This window comes from Rattus norvegicus, chromosome 2 (assembly GCF_036323735.1).
Source record: "Rattus norvegicus strain BN/NHsdMcwi chromosome 2, GRCr8, whole genome shotgun sequence".
Classification (NCBI taxonomy): Eukaryota; Metazoa; Chordata; class Mammalia; order Rodentia; family Muridae; genus Rattus; species Rattus norvegicus.
The window spans coordinates 103,875,309-103,892,452 of NC_086020.1; the positions used below are offsets into that span (position 1 = coordinate 103,875,309).

The following is a 17,144-nucleotide window of genomic DNA, read 5'->3' on the forward strand; positions in this document are numbered from 1 at the left end:
TAACCAAGTTCTCCATTTTCCCTTCCATTCCTTCTTCTTCAAAGATATTTCAACACCCATATTGAGCAGGAAGAAGGTATAAATCATTATCCTGGTTCCCAAGGATTGGGAGTCTAGAGGTATTTATTCTAGGCTGTATTTCTAGGGAATTTAGAAATGGTCAAAATTTCAACAGGGGGAATAACTAGAATTTATTGTGTAGCCATAATCTCATTTGGAAGAAATCTTTATAATTGCTACTAAGTTGAAGTTATAATTTCTTACATTGGCACAACATTTACTTTTGACATATATTTAAGGTTTTCATTGGTATGAATTTCTTCTATTGATACAAAAATTTAAGTATACAAAGCTTAGACCCATCCTCTAACTGCCATTACAAACTGATTTTAGATGATTAAGCATTTGAGTTAAGGGCCAGACAGCAAATTCATGGCTCTGAGTTAGTTGTAAGGATGCTTTCAAGATATTTCATTTAGAAATAGCTGAGAGTTACTTTGTCTAGATAGATAGTTTTCAAGAACATCAGAAATCCATAGAATGTGACATTTAATGTTATTTAATCATTTGTTGTTGAGACATATCTGCTCCTGACAGCACCCTATTCTTGGATTCAAAGAAGAAACTGAGCATCTTTATCTCCAGGCAAGGTTGTACATTGTAACAAGGTAACCACTGAGCAGAAATTGCCTATTCATATACAGACAAAAATACTGTCCAGAAAAAGGACACACCATGAGAAATAGTCGACTGATAATTTCTGGCAAGACAGGGTAATCAGTCCTTTATAATTCTGCATTGCAAAGGTGTGTCAGATGATCCTAGGCCAAATGGTCACAGGCTGATATGCCAACATGTTGAGAAACAAGGTACTGTGTAGGTAGGCAGCTATTCTTGTGATTTCTTTCAGTTTCAGAAGCCATGTTAGTGCTTCATACATTTTCTGGTAAATTTTATGTCGCTCTCAGAATTCTGGCAGGATTGAAGTCTAACCATGGTCTCTTAGCTAACCCAAGCTATTTAACATTGAGAAAGATGATATTGACTAGAAAGGATGGTTTTCAGATGGTATACAATCTAAAACCAGGACATAACAGTTGTAGACTTATAAGTCCTTTTAAGTTAGATAGATAGTAGAATGCTTTATTTATTTGACAAAAATGATGAACTTGCTCTTAGGTGTATTTTTTACTTTATAAATTACAGGATGGTAATAATTATGCTCAATTTATATTTGAGAGAAAAGAGCCTTTCAGATGAGCAAAAAGGGGGAAATATTGTGGATTCCTGTTTGTATGTTTTGCTCCCTCAAGTGTGCCTGTACTTAGGTGTGATCAGGTGAAATCCTTAATTGGTCAGATAAGCCTCTGTTTGGGCAGTGTAAGGAGGGGGCAGAACTGAAAGTTTTAGAGAGGGGAAAGAGAAAGGAGACATATGGAACCCGAAGGAGAGAATGATGAACCAGAACCACATGGTCCTAGGAGCCATAAGTAACTGGGGATTTCATATATGGATGGTTGAGAAATGTAGGATATATTTGTCCAATCTAGGTATACAGTTCATATTCATATCAATTGAGCTTTATGCTCTTTCTGTAGGCATGTTGGGGTTGAATATTAACTGTTATAAATCTGGTTGGGTATGACACGTCTCTGGAGTTATCATATTTTATGAGGCTAAGGAGATCAGAGAGAGTGGCAGCCAATTTCTGCAAACTAGTCACAGGAGGCAGATGGCTTGGGAAGTGCGAGCTCCTCAGCTGGTAACCAGGGCAGAATGCTGCTTGGGGCTCTCCATGAGGGTGAGTTGAGTGCTGTTGCCAGTGCCTAACCACTTATAGTGGGAAATTAAAAAAACAAAACAAAACAAAACTACATGCTACAGGGTCCCAGCACACAGAGAAAAGTAGACGTGAACTAATCCTAACCCACAAGCTATTTTTAACTGACAGCTTCTTGCAAAGGAAAACTTAGTTTTCTCCAATAGAGTCTCACTGGGTATACAAACCACATTTATGGACAGGGCCCATTCTAGCAGGAGTGAAATCATTGGTTTTTATTTTATTTTGTCTCATATTCTTTGAGTACTATTTATTTGACTGTCTTTTGACTGCACATTAAGGTTTTGGATTTAGTGGGTTGGTGGTGGTGGTGGTGGTGATGGTGTGTGTATTTCTTGTGTTTTTCTGGATTATTTATTTATTTCCTGTTTTTTAAAGAGAAAGAAAAAATGATATGAGTTTGGATTGATGGTAAGGTAGTGAGAATCTGGAGGATGTGCTCTGTTGATTTAGAGTACTTGGAGCAAATGTTCAGATATAGTGTAGCTGAGCCAAACTATAAATCTACGCTTGGTTTTTGAGGAGCCTCCATTCCAGTTTTTGTAGTGATTGGACTAGTTGATACTTCTAATAGGTATGAGGGTTTCTTTCTGTTCATATAATTCCCAGCATTCATTGTTATGTTTTCTCAATGAGTGCCATTCTGACATGTATGATCTTCATTCTCAATTTAATTTTAAGTTGCATTTTTTGATGACTTGTTGGTGATTGGTTTTAATGCTTTGAATTAATCCAGTCCCCAAAATAGGGAATCTGCATGTCCAAATGTTGAAGGTTCTTGTCCCCAATTGATTTTTGATTGATTAATAAAAAGCCAATGGCCAAGGGCTGGGCAGGGAGACTAAGGCAGGACTTTTAGATTTGTGTGGGTTAGGAACTGGGAGAAAGGAAGGAGAGAGAATTGCCATGACTCAGGGAAGAAGGATGGGACGTAAGAGCTACAGGAAAGAAAGCCAACCGGCCATGTAAGAATTCGGATAAATGGCTACTGGCCACTTCCACAATTGGGTCTGAGGTAGCAGGGGAATGTTTAGGAGTCTCAGGAGTACCAGAGGGGAAGATTTAGGAGTGCCCAATCTTTGAGCTAGTCACGACATGTCAAATATTAACTGACACACGTGAATGTGTGTGTGTGTGTGTGTGTGTGTGTGTGTGTGTGTGTGTGTGTGTGTGTTTCAGTTTGTTTCATTCTTGAAGCTGTTCCAAATAGCTCTTGGATGGGTGACTAGGAACACGATGCACCAGGAGCCAAAGCAGTGTAGCTAAACTTACTACTACAACTTGTGAAATTTTTAAATGTTTATTGATTTCTTCTTTTGAGAATTCTTTTTATTTCATTACCTCATTTATTTTTTTTTTTCTTTTCTTTTTTTCGGAGCTGGAGACTGAACCCAGGGCCTTACACTTGCTAGGCAAGCGCTCTACCACTGAGCTAAATCCCCAACCCACATTACCTCATTTATTGATGTGGCTATGTTATAGTTTGTATATTCTCAGCACAGGGAGGGGCACTATTTGGAGGTGTGGCTTTGTTGGAGTAGGTGTGTCACTGTGGGTGTGGGCTATCAGACCCACTTCCTAGGTGCCTGGAAGTTAGTTTTCTACTAGCAGTCTTCAGATGAAGAGGTAGAATTCTTAGCTTTTCCTGTACCATGCCGGCCTGGATATTGCCATGTCCCCACCTTGATGATAATGGACTGAATCTCTGTACTTGTAAACCAGATCCAATTAAATGTTGTCCTTATTAAGAGTTGCCTTGATCATGGTGTTTGTTCACAGCAGGAAAACCCTCACTAAGACAGGCTACTCGGTTTCTTAATTTTTTAGTTCTTTGAATATTGTAGAAATCAATCCTTGTTTAGATGTACATTTAGCAAAGAACCTCTCTCATGTTGTTGGTTGTCTCTTCACTTGATTAACTGCTTCCTTCGCTGTTCAGGTTTTAATTGTATGAGGTCCCAGTTTTCAATCGTTGGCAATAATCTCCAGAGTAACTGAATTTCTATTTAGAAAGTGCTTTGCTTATTTCTTAAATCATTCCCCCCACTTTTCCCTCCAAAAGTTTCATATCTTATATTAAGGTCTCTGATACACTTCAAATTGAATTTTTATGCAGGATGAGAGGTAGAGATGTAGTTTCATTTGTCTATTATACATGTAGGTATCTAGTTCCCAAACACCATTTGCTGAAGAGGCTATCTTTTCTCCAGTGTATTTTTGCCATCTTTGTTAAAGAATCAGACCACATTACATTTATTCTATTCTATCAATTTGCATGCCTTTTTATGATAGTACCATATTGGTTTTGTTACTATGGCTCTGTAGTACAAGTTGCAATCAGATATGGTGATATACACCACAGGCACAATACTGAGAGGAAACTCTCAGTATTGCTTTGACTATCAGGGATATTTGATTTCTATATAAATTAAGATTTTTTCTATATCTGTGAAGAATGGCAATGGGCTTTTGATGGGGATTGAATTAACAACCTGTAGATTTTTTTAATTAGCAAGATTGTTCTCACAATATTAGCTCTTCCAACTCTTGAACATTAAGAGGATTTTCCATCCTCTGATGTCTCCCTTTAATTTCTTTTTTCAGAATTTTAAAATTTTTATTGTAGATGTCTTTCATTTTTGTGGTCAGCTTTATTCCAGTACTTTAAAATTCAATTGAGAAGATGTGACTTGTGTGGCTTATTTCTGGGCACCATCAATGATGACTATATTCAGTTCCTCATATGCAATGTGTGAAACATCAATGACATCTGTGTTCAACTCATTATATACCATGCATAAAACAGAAGACTGAAGAGCAATGTCTTCTACCTCCTATTGATACAGCTACACAGTCTTAAAAATGCTATCTCATAAGGTCAGCTCCTCCTATCCCAGGAAAAATTATACATAGATTTTTTTTTTTAGTTTCTTGGACTCTAAAAACTAGAATCCGACCTCAAATTTCTTGAATTTGTTCATTAAAAAAACTATTCTACTAGTTTGTGGTACCTTTTTTAAAACTCAAAATTCTGGTTCAGCAAAGATAAAAGGATAAATGGGTACAGGAGTCAAGTTCCATCATTTGTGGAGTGGATACTATGCATAGAGTGGTTCTTTCATCTCTATTAGTGATTCCCTATTTGGAGAGCTGGAGGTGATGCATGGAAGTCAGCAATGACTGTAAGAAGAGGCTTTGCATATCTTTGCTCTACTGGACTTGACATCCTGGCCTTTAGTGATTCCCTTTTCCTGCCATTAAGGAGAACTAGCATTTGGTTACCTTGCAAGTGAGAGATCTGGTTCCAAGGTGAGAGTGTCATGGGACAGTTCTCATCCTATACCATGCTGCAAAGCCTCATGACTGCCGCTTATGAGTAGGATGTAAATGTTTTATTAATGAAGATTATCGACAATTTGTTTCATACAATTGCCACAGCAAGAGATGATAAGACAGCTAAGAAATGGTTTCAAAGAACTGAAATTGAAGGGACAGGCATGGGACAAAGTCAAGGGTCTTCTGGATAATGATTTGCTTTATCTACAAGTGAAATTAGAGTACTTCAAATGACACTCCCATGACTACAGTCTGACATCCTTTATGCTATATTTGATATCTAGTTTTAACATTTAGTGGCAGTATTAGAACATAGGCAGTAATTATAGTCTAGACAAGGCCCAGTAATGAAGAAACTCCTTGGGAATAGACTGTGATATATAAAGCAGAGGGTTAGAATGTTTAATGTTCTAGAGACATATATTTATGAAGAATGCACATTTTAATGACACACTCATAACTGTGTCTTTCTGATAAAAACTTGAAAGCAATGACTAAAGTTGACACCCGAGACAAAGACTAATCTCTATCCTTACAGAACAAGATTGAAAAGTTACTTGTTCCTCTTTGCAGCAATAAGACTGAGCCTGTTTACACAACTAGATAGAGGTAAATCTGCTTTTATAGCAAAATTGTTTGAATTTGCCAGCAATGGCTTAACCAAGCTTCATGTTTAATACAAGCTTTATATTTAATTTCATGCATATATATGATACAATAAAATATTAAGATAACAAAATGATTCAGACTTATCCATGGAGTTAGTTTAAATGGGACTTAATCTGTATTCAGTGACTGAAAACCACTTTAAACAGGTTTAACTTGTTTGAGACATTTTTGTAAAAAGATATTTATTTCTCATTTTTCTAGCATTTACTGGGGGCAATCCTGCCACAGTTCTACTTTACAAAACTATCAGGAAGGAACACTTAATTTGACATTCATGTGAAATATAATTACCTACTTTTCTTCCTGTACAACATGTACCTCAGAGACAGGATGACAGGCTAAGAAGTACATGGTATACCACCTGTCATTAATAGCAAGCACATGCTTTTGAAAGCATTTCACAATAACATTTACTCAAAAATATCACTTTTGATTCTTCAACTATTTTATAACACCTCAGAAAGGGTTGCCTATTTTATAGCAAAGGTGTGACAGAAATTAATTGGGTAAATGAATTCAAAATTCAAGTAAGTAGTCTACATTTAGCATGTACAAAGCTTCATTTCTTCCCATGATTCCCAAAGTTGTCCCTCTGACAGTGTCATGCTTATTCTCATGAAGAAGATTTAAATGAAAGATTCTTTATCATGTCCTAAAAAACATCTCTAATCCTTCAAGACTCATCACAAGACTGAATGAAAGTTTTCTTGAGTATCCCATATGTGATTCTTTCCTCCTTTCCATTCAGTTAATTTCATTAACCTAATAAAGCAAATAGTTCTAAAACTCACACTGAATAATCAATGAGAATTTCTTGATGTGCTTGAAGTCATGCTAATGGTACAGTCAGCATCTCTTTTCTTCTCAGCAGAACACCTGCAGAGTCAATATAATTTCCACAATCCACAAAGAAACCAAGCATGGATTTGAATGATAGTTTTAAATCCAAAAATGATAGCGTTAGCCACACAGCTTCAATATTTGGTTTACTTTTGCAAAGAGTGTAGAATTTGGCTCCCTACATACTTGGCATGTTCCTTGGGGTAAGTATCATTATGTATATATGTCCATACTCCTTGTAAGTAGTCAACCAGATAACTATTTTCTGTGATCCAGAGAAGAACTTTTTCTTCTAAGAGTGTTTTAAACTGAAACTTTGTCAAAATGATGCCTTGGTGTATATGGGAGTGTTTCTTTCTTTTCCTAAAGAGTGTTATTAATCTTCAGATGTTTTTGAGAGAATCCCATGTTAGAATCAAGTCCTTACAGAGGCAAACAAGTGCAATTCAATCTAAATTGCTCTGAGAAGAGTCGACTCTAAAGGTAGAGTCCTTAATGTTTCTCCACTTCTCAGCTGAGGAGAAATTCAGAGGTGAACACTGAGAGGGAAGATCAGACAAGAAGTCCTGAGGTCCAGAGTGGCCAGGGAGTCTCTGGTCCAGAGCTGTTGGATAGTTGTGATCTGAACCCTGAGGTGGGAGCACAGTCAGAAGGAGCACCAGGCTGGCTCTGGTAGCTTGTCTTTTAGTGGTAGCTTGAAAGAAGTCCTAGAAGACTGGTAGAAATATCATGGAGTAAGTGATTGTAGTGCTCCTCTGCCCTCCTTGACTTGCTTGGAGTGTTGTAGTTCAAAAGGAACCGTAGTAAACAGTTCTTTTCATGAGGAAAGCTTATCCAAGGAAACAGGCTGTGAGAGGGGTTTGAATAAGGGAAGATTTTCATATGTTTTTATAAAAACAACAACAACAACAAAATCCTGAATGCTTGCTTTGTTTGTTTTCTCCCGAGAAAAGAGATAATAGAGGCTGTGGTTGAAATTGGTCAAAAGGGTAACTGAAAGAGTGATATCTCTGAAGTACCAGCCATGAAGGAGGGTGCATCTTGAGGAGGGATGCCTTTTCTACTGGGCTAAAGGAAAGAGGTGCCTGTCCATGTGGGGAATTCAAAATAGTGTGCAATGGGGCAGAGAGAGTATGCTGGGTGGCTTTTAAGTTCTCTGCTAGGAATGAGGATGGAGTAGGTGGGATAGATTAGGGGAGCAGCTGCATGAGACTGCAGGAGACAGTGGAGAGTTGCCTTGTGTGGAAGGCAGAGCTGAAACAGGAGATTATCCTCGTCTGCTTATGCACCTCTGCATGATTCCCAAAGCAGAGTAATTTATAAGTAATGGAGATATTTTTCAGATCTCTGGAGGCTTGGGAGTCTCAGATTAAGATGCCAGCAAGTCTGGTGACTGGTATGAGAGCTACTTACTGCTTCTGTGTCACTCTGTCCTCCAGTGAGGTCAGAATCATCACATGGCAGAGCAGCAGAAGAGAAAAGGAACCAAAGGCAGTTCCCTACAGCCACTATGAAGGATGTAATTACTTTTCCAAAGGTGCTTGTCAATGGCTTTACAGTGGGGATTCTGGTTTCACACATGAATTTTTGGGGAGCCCTCAGACCACAGCAGAGATCACTTGTAATTGGAGTGGTCTATGCAGTGTCCTGAGTTTCTTATATAGTAGTAACTCTTTGGAATTATCAGGAAAAAGGAGAAGAGTCCTCTCATGGGATAACAAGTAGGGGGTTTGGAGAAGATGGATTTGGTGGAAGAGTTAGGCCCATGAGAATTCCAGTTTGGGGGAATGTAGAAGTTCACAGCATATGTCTCTTGTTTTGTTTAAGGCATTTCCAAAAGACCACCACAATCTTGTGGGCAATAGAGTGAAATATAAATCTCTCTCCATTCCTAAAGTGTCTGAGTTCTCTATTTCATATATTGCCTTCTGTTTTGTAGAGGCTGACCAGGCCCTGTATAGTCATCTTACAGAATATAGAAGTCATTTATTCCCTACTGATGACCTAGCAAAAATATCTTGGTAATAACTTGAACATTGTATTTCTGCGACCACTTAGAATTGTAACCTTTCAAATCAATACTTTGATTGCTTTCAAAATGTTTTATTGCAGCATGGCTGTATACATAATATTATTTTTAATAATATCATTACACTGTTAAAAATGAATTCTAGGGTATACGCCCGCCACCCCAACTGATCTGCCTGGGACAGCCAGCAGAAACAGGAGCCTAGCATAGCAGCTCCATGGCGTAGAGGCTCTCACCAGCAGCTGACTGAGACAGATGCAGATACCCAAAGACAAACATTGGACAGACATGAGGGACTCCTCATATGGAAGAGTTCAGTGAATTATTGAAGGCCTTCGAGGATATGGCAACCCCACAGGAGGACCAACAGTGTCAACTAACCTGGTGAGTTAGCTTCCAGAGATCCAGAGACTGAGCCACCAACTGAAGAGCATACAAGGGCTGGTCCGAGGTCCCTGGCACGTATGTAACAAGATGGCTGCCATGTCTGGGCTCACTGGAGAGGATACACCTAATCCTGAAGAGACTTGATGCACCAAGGTGAGGGATACAGGGGCTGGGGGTTGGGGCCTGCCCTCTCAGAGGCGAAGGGGAAGGGGGATGGGAGGAGGAACTCTACAAGGAGGATCGGGAAGGGGGGCAACATTTGGGCTATAATTAAGTAATTAATTAAATTCTAGGAATGAAGAGATGGATCAGTGGGCTAAAACACTTGTTGGGCAGGTATCAAGAATCTCTAGCACCAGTGTTCAAAACAACAATAACAAAAAGAGACCCAGGCATGACTGGGTATAGATAGAACCCCAGCCCTGCGGGCCAGGGACAGGTAGATTCTGAGAGTTCACTGATTAGCCAGCCTAGTGGAAATAGTGCACTTCAGGTTCATTGTGAGGCCCTGTCTCAAGGGAATAGTAGCCTCTGGCCTCCATATGCAAGTGTACCTTCAACCAACCCCAACCTGCAACATACATACACACTGAGTTCGGAGTATGCGACGGTACACTTTTGTTGAGGAAATAGTATGATTTCTGTGAGTATATGAGGCAGGTCTCACACACTGACCAATATCTGTTTGGCCTGGCTTACAATGCTCTTCTCAGGATGTTGAATTTTCATAAAGTGATTTAAAAGAGACTTAGTTTTAGCATCCCCAATGCTTGATTAAAATCTCGGCCACACAGTTTGTTCATAGCCACAACCTTTTTCATAGGCTGAGCCCTGGCAACTGTTGCTATGCTGTTCAGTGGAACATTGAAGTAAAATTAATGCAAGCACCTAGAAATTCATACATCAATTGTGTACATTTATTAAGTTTTTAAGGGATCATGCCAGGACAAGCCTAAAGTATGGAAGTAAAAGTATTTACCAGACTAATATTGATATGAAAGTTATACTAAAGAGAACACACCATTGGCAGAAACACTGGAAAAATTTTCAGAGAATCTCCTGTCTGGGAGGGAATGGGGTCCTTTTCCTGCAGTTCAGAACAGTTTCCTGACCTTGTCTCCTAATTCTACTTATGTGGGTAAGAGGTGGGCTGTTCACTATCTTGTTAGGTAATAAAGTTGTAACACTCTTGTCCTTCAAAATGGCCTACAAATGATTGTCCATTCAATGATTTTGAATGGCCATTTGGTAAGGCAGCAGGACTTAGGACATAATATAAAGCATTGTGTCACTTGTTTAGGTTTCAAGCAGTTAGAGTCTGATAGCTAGAATGTGAGGACTTTGCTTCTTAATTTATTTTTACCATTTATTTGTTTGTTTCTTTCTTTATTTGTTTCTACATAATATCATAAACAGTACAAAATAAATGACAAATATTGTGTTTAACTTTAGAAAATCCTGAGTGGATAGACATAGACTCAAGCATTTTATCAGGAAAATAAAACATAATTTGCAAGAAAAAAATATGAGTGTGCTGGAGATATAGCCCAGCATATCAGAATCTATGTAAAAATAAAGTTAATTAAAGAAAAATTGTTTTGTTTTTAGTCTCTAGTAAGTAAAGACTTAGTTTCCCACACTATATCTCATGGGCCTTCGAAAAGGCCCTTAGGATATTTAGTAGCTTGGGCCAAGCATAATACTGGTGTACAAAGTGTGGAGTCTTCCACCAAACAGCATTTTTCTTAAAAGTTGTCCCAGCTTGGGCAAGGATCTTCTGAGTCCTCAACTTTAGCTGAGGATCTGTTGGTATTTGATGGTTACTGGGGAAGGGAGGATTACTTTTCTTTGGACACATTGATGCTGGTAGGCCGTCAAAACCACAGTAGATGGTCCCACATCCATTCCCACATGGCCAGCACTAACTAGACACAGGGGCTTATTCATCATCATCATCATCACCACCACCACCACCACCACCACCACGACCACCACCACCACCACCACCACCACCATCATCATCATCATACTGGATGTCAAGTCCAGAGAGGTAAGGTTGGTGGGACTCATGGAGAGTTAGCGGCAGATTGTGGCCTGAACCAGAACAAAATATGTTATATACACATGTAAAAATTTCAAGGGATTAATAAAAATATTATTTAAAAATAGATGTCCCAGATCTGGGGAGATGGCTCAGATGTTAAGAGCAGAGAACTTACTGCCTATGTAGAGAACGGAGTTCAATTCCCAGCACCACATCAGTGAGTCAGTAAGCAGAACTCCAGGGGCACCGTGTACACACTTATTCTGTGTGTGAGAATCTCTGATATCTCTCAGTATATTCAAATTTTATATTTTCAAAAATTTTAATTGACACAATCAGTATACATAAACTGTTTAAAGACAAAGACTTAGGAGAAAAAAAACCTGTGGATATTTTGATCTTGGACTTCTGATCTGCTGAAGTGTGAGGAGATAAATCTCTTGTTGCTTAAGAACACAAACAAAGAAACAAAACCAAAACAACAACAGAAAACAAAACAAAAAAAAATCCTATCACAAAGTGTTCCCTCTAAAACTAGAAACATCGATGACCTGTTTTAAGTGTTTCAGCCCTCTTGAAGTTTTGCTCAAATTCTTGGGAACCTCTGGCTAGTTCTTTAGCATTAATGTGATCATAATCCCCTGGAGAGCTTGCCACTTATACAGTTACCCTTCGCATCTGCAAGGGATTGGTTCCAATATTCCCAAATTCTTAGTGTCTCTAGTTCTTTACGTTCACGCAATGCCACACACACACACACACACACACACACACACACACACACACACACACACACACACACATGGTAGGTGGGTGTCATCTTGGTGGTCTGTAGACCAAAATGAGAAATCTTTGCTTGAATTAGCATTTAAGTGTTGGCAAAATTGATATTTTCCCCACAAAATCCACCTTCAATATGAGCAAAGCCCTTCGCTGTTGTACCTCATTTACCATAAAAGAGAGTCAGCTGACAGGGGGTGTAAGTGCTTCAGCTTCCCTCTCCCAGGGACTGAGGGCTACACATGCTCCAGGTGAGGCTATTACCAACTCTGAGACAATATTTGAGTTGCATTACAGAGACACGTGCTAAAGAGAAACAGCAAGGTCCACTCTCCCTAGACTATAATTTGCTGGGTGCTCAGTCAAGATGGGACACAGTTGAGGATCATGTTTTACCTAGAGGTAACAGCTGGCTCGAATTCCTTTGGGAAAAGTGGCCTTGATCTTTTTACACATTGCTATGAGTACACCTATCTAAGTAAGGTGATTATTAAAACAAGTTTTGGCAGATTATTGATTTAGTGCTAGGTGTATAGAAACATATCTAGCTACAATATGAGATTAGACACATACTTCACTACTGCAAGAAACCTTTTATAGATGAGTGATGAAAAGCTGTTTTGTGTTTTCATACAGAAAGGTCAATTTTTGTTTCAGATGAAAGGTAGTAATTGGGATTTGATTAAGTCAGTTGTATATTTTCAGTATGATGTCAGAACAAAACTAAGGCATTAACACCAACCATCCCCTTGATGTCGTCATCAGACATGATCTTTGACCTGTTATACTTCAACCTGTTACATACAGTACTGTTAATCATTGTTTTCTTACTGAAATATATGAGTTAATTTAAAGGAAAATATCAAGTAAATACTGTTCCTGGGAAGATTCCAAAGATGGCAAACAAATGGCCAACAATGGAGTCCACGGTCCAGGAAACTTTATTCAAAAACAACATTCATGAGTTTAACATACTAATTTGTTTTTACTACTTTTCTACTGTTGAGCTTCTAATGTTTCTCCTGTTATAAACAATGTTACAAAGAACTCTTACATTTAAATATTGTTCATTCCTTTGATTCCTAAGGAAATTCACAGATGTGAAATTGAGTGGATCAGATTAAAGTTTGAAATGAAGTGTCCACCAACCATTTCGTTCAGTTTTTTATGCAGGCATTTAGGAAGTTAGTAAAATAGCAGTTATAACCCATGGGGATGATTTCTTCTTTATTACTTAAAGAGTCACTTAATGCAGTTGCCTTTAAATATTTTCTGGGACCAAATGGCAATTCTGACCCAGGGCAAGCTCTATGTTGCAGAAAATGCTTGGCTGGAAGATCTGGTTTACAATTAATGGTAACCTTTCCACTTAATTAGCTTCGTGATCTTGTGTAAGTCATAACCACTTTAAGCTATAATTTTCTCATCCATAAAATAGTACTAAACATACTATACCTCACCGAGATATGACTAAATCAAATGATATATGTGAAAATGGCTTGTAAATGTTGAAGCATGATATAAAATGCTATTTGTTGGTATTACAATGTGTGATATGTGTTCCCTCAACCCCGGGATACTCTGAAAGATACAAGTCACCTCATGCAGTGAAGATAATCCCTTTACATCATGGGGAAATGTCTACAAAAAAGACATGAGGACATGAAGTACAATCTGTTTCTTTGCTGATATTCCTTTTGCAGTGACTATTAGAAAGTGATGTGTCATTGCAGTAAATATGATTAGTAGCTTTGACTTTACTACTCATCACCAAATCTGTGAAAACATCAATTACTCAGAAATCACATTACTTGCTATTCTAGAATTTGTTTGGTAGGCCAGGATTTCTGAGCCCAGGTTAGGACAAGCTTTTCCTGGCATCTATAGGTTGTTAGAAAAACCAGTGGTTTCTACTGAGAATGCTCAGTTGCTGCATGCTCTTTATTTTTATTTGGATGGCTTCTTGTCATGAATGGGTGCAGGTAGTCTCTTGAGCTACCTGGCAGAACCCCCTGTTGTTGATGAACAGGATAGCAGGGTATAAATACAATGTGTCCAGAAAGGTTAGAGCTCAACATGGAGTGCCTCTGGACTCTAGTTAGCTCAGACACTTTACCATCCAGGGTCTCAATGTCATTATGTGTAAAGCAGGTGAGGATGGCCTTTGTCTTAGAGTTTACTGCTGTGAATGGACACCATGATCAAGGCAACTCTTATAAAGAATATTTAATTGAGGATGGCTTACAGGTTCTGAGGTTCAGTCCATTATCATCAAAGTGGGAACCGTGGCAGTGTCCAAGCAGGCATGGTTAGAGAGGAGCTGGAGGAACTGAGAGTTCTACATCTTGTTCACAAAGGCAAACAGGAGAAGACTAGCATCCTCTGGCGGGTAAGAGGAAGCTCCCTCAAAGCCCATCCCCATAGTTACACACTTCCTTCAACAAGGCCACACCTTCTAATAGTGTCACTCCCCGAGCCAAGCATACTTAAACATCCACAGTCTTCAATGTTTCTTCCCTCAGATTTCCAAAGATTCTGAGTGCTAAAGTGAATGAAAATTGAGAGACTGTCAGTGATGTGGCCATGTGGGAAGGTCTCAGCTAGGTAGTGGGGATGGGGGAATTCTACTCTATGACATCACAATACCCAGCATTGACTGGAGCTTAGCATCTGAGAAAGAAAAGTAACAGAAGTTCAGTTATTGACAGAGCAGAGGAAGAACACTACTGGAAGGACCCAGAAGGATCAGCCAGCCATGCCTTCAGTTCAGGTACAAGGTACATGACTTTTGCTAAGCTAATCACAGAACTTGCTAGAGTCTAAAGGAAACAAGACACCCACAGGCACCTACCATTTTTAAGGGGTGGCAGGAATCCAGAGGAGCTCCCAGCAGAAGTAGAGCTGGGTACATGCAGGAGGCCATGAAGCCACAACACACAGGCAGTTATAAAGTTCTCAGATACCCACTGGCCTCTTCTCAATTACTGGGAAAATGCAGAAACACTGGTATCTCCAGTGGTCAGTTCATGGTTATTTTCTAAAGTTATTTACTCATTTTATGATATTGTTCTGCATATGAGTTTTGGCTTTTAATGACTTCTCCCAAAATGACAGAGAAAAGTAAATATTTTAAATATTTAAGTGAAAGAATAATTTTAATAGAGATGGTTTTAAAAATACAACAAAAATTATTATAAGGAGGATAAAGGTGTATTATGGGTTAACAATAGAGATTAACTCCAAAGTATGGCTTTGAAAGTCCAAGACTTCAGAGGCAAAAGGCCACCCCTAGGGACAATGGAAGAGAGAGGCCTTGTGGTTGAGAAGTCAAGTTCTACAGCTCAGCTGAAGCCATCTACATCTACCCCTACTCTACCCATGTCCAGTGCAATAGTTGGATGTGTGAACCGTTCTGTTTTCTTTTCTTTGCTTTGGGGTTTTGGCTTCCAAAGTATTTGTTTCTTCCTGGAGGCCTAGAGAGACTCCAAGTGACAGCAAATAGCTGTTCTGTTTAGCAGCAGGACGGAGCTTAGGGTTGGTGCCAGGCCCTGACTCATCTCTGTTTGGACTTCCTTGGGTCTTAACACACAGCAGCTCCACAATCACAGCCCAGGACTGCTCAATCAGGCTTTTCTGAACACGGTGTGCAAGAGCCATGTTAGGACACTGTGGAAGGAGCAGCCTGGGGCTCTGATTCAGATCAGTCACCTCCAAGGCACACCAGGCACCATAGACAAGAAAAGGAGACCAAATCCACTCGGGCTGCAGTTGTAACACTCCTTAGCTTCCAACAATTATGCATATATATATCATAGCAGTAAGACCGGAGCCCTGATGTTCTATGAAAGCAGCAGTAACCCACATCATGCAAGACACTGAGGGATCCAGAGAAAAGAAATGCTTGCCCGTTAACTATACAGCACACATTCAACTTCCACCTGGAAAGTTACTGTTTTTCACAATTGAATTATGGTCCAATTTCTTGAGACTCGAAAAATTAAACGTTCGTGGGTCAGTTTTTAGACTTCCTTCATTGTATAGACATGGAAAAGCCAGGCTAGGCTCTCCCTAAGCTAATAAACAGAAAGCATCATCTCCTAATTCATCTGTATTTACATTTATTGACTAATATTTTATGAACTTCGTCCCATGGCACAGGATTTTAGAGTTGTAGGGAGACCATTTAGGAAACCATCCCAGGTCCTCATCTCCTGAGGAGAGCAGTGCAGGGAGGTGTGTTGGCTTGGTTTTCAGCCAGGTGGCTGCTCCAGTACACTCTGTCCTTGACTCATGTTGAATTAGTTTATATTTGAACTAACTCTTTGCATTTCCGAGTTAAGATATTCTAAACATGAGAATATCTCATTTCCCCCACTGGTTATTGGTAACCGCAGTCTGTCTCTAGAGGTAACACTGTTCATCCTTCAGCTTCTGCACTGCCTCCAGACTAACAGATGTGTGGTCAAGACCCCAAACCCATCCAAAAGTTCGAGATAATGATGAAAAAAACCCACAGGGAAGTTAGTAAGCTGCCTTGCCTTGAAAATTGATTAGATACAGCCCATTACAAAGAAAACAAACAAAAAATGGGCTAGGGAAATGGCTCTGTCTTAACATGTTTACCCGAAGACATGAGGGCCAGAGTTCTGACCCTCAGCACTCATGGGAAAAACTGGGTATGTTGGTACATACATGCCTGTAAGCACAGATGTGGAGACCGGAGGATCTGTGCTGTTTACTAGCTAGCTAGCCTTCTTTAACCAGTAGTCTTGAGGTTTCTTAAGAGATGCTACACCAATAACGATACTATTACTACTACTACTACTACTACTACTACTACTACTACTACTACTACTACTACTAGTGATGATGATGATGACGACGATGATGATGGTGTACGAGAGAGAGAGAGTCAGATTTGACTTCTGGCCTCCACATGTTCATGCATACAGAATTACATACATGCACAAACATATACACAGGTACATGCTGCATGTACATACAGTATTAAGCATTTACCCAAGCCTTTTACTTTGTAATAAATATAGTCTTCGTGTGGGTTTGCCTTTTACAGTGTAGGCAGTTCATGTTTGTTTATGAATGTGTATGTGTATACGCATTGTATAGTGACTGACACAACTTGACACCTAAGTGGTGAGTAACCTACCCTTATTATCCAATATATTTGCTAAGTGAGTATTCTGGAACTTTTCCTATGA

General features: G+C 39.2%; 1 protein-coding gene across 4 annotated transcripts in view; it reads left to right on the forward strand.

Annotated features, from left to right (window-relative positions):
• Positions 1-14,554: 14,554 nt before the first annotated feature.
• Positions 14,555-17,144, forward strand: part of Dnajc5b (DnaJ heat shock protein family (Hsp40) member C5 beta) — a 92,551-nt gene continuing 89,961 nt past the window's right edge. Inside the window, exon 1 of one of the 4 annotated variants that reach the window (XM_017591027.3) lies at positions 14,555-14,695. The gene's annotated coding sequence lies outside the window, so the exon portion shown is untranslated. Of the gene's footprint in view, positions 14,703-17,144 lie in introns of all 4 variants that reach the window. The other 3 variants (XM_063282353.1, XM_017591029.3, NM_001109180.1) reach the window with 3 other exon arrangements.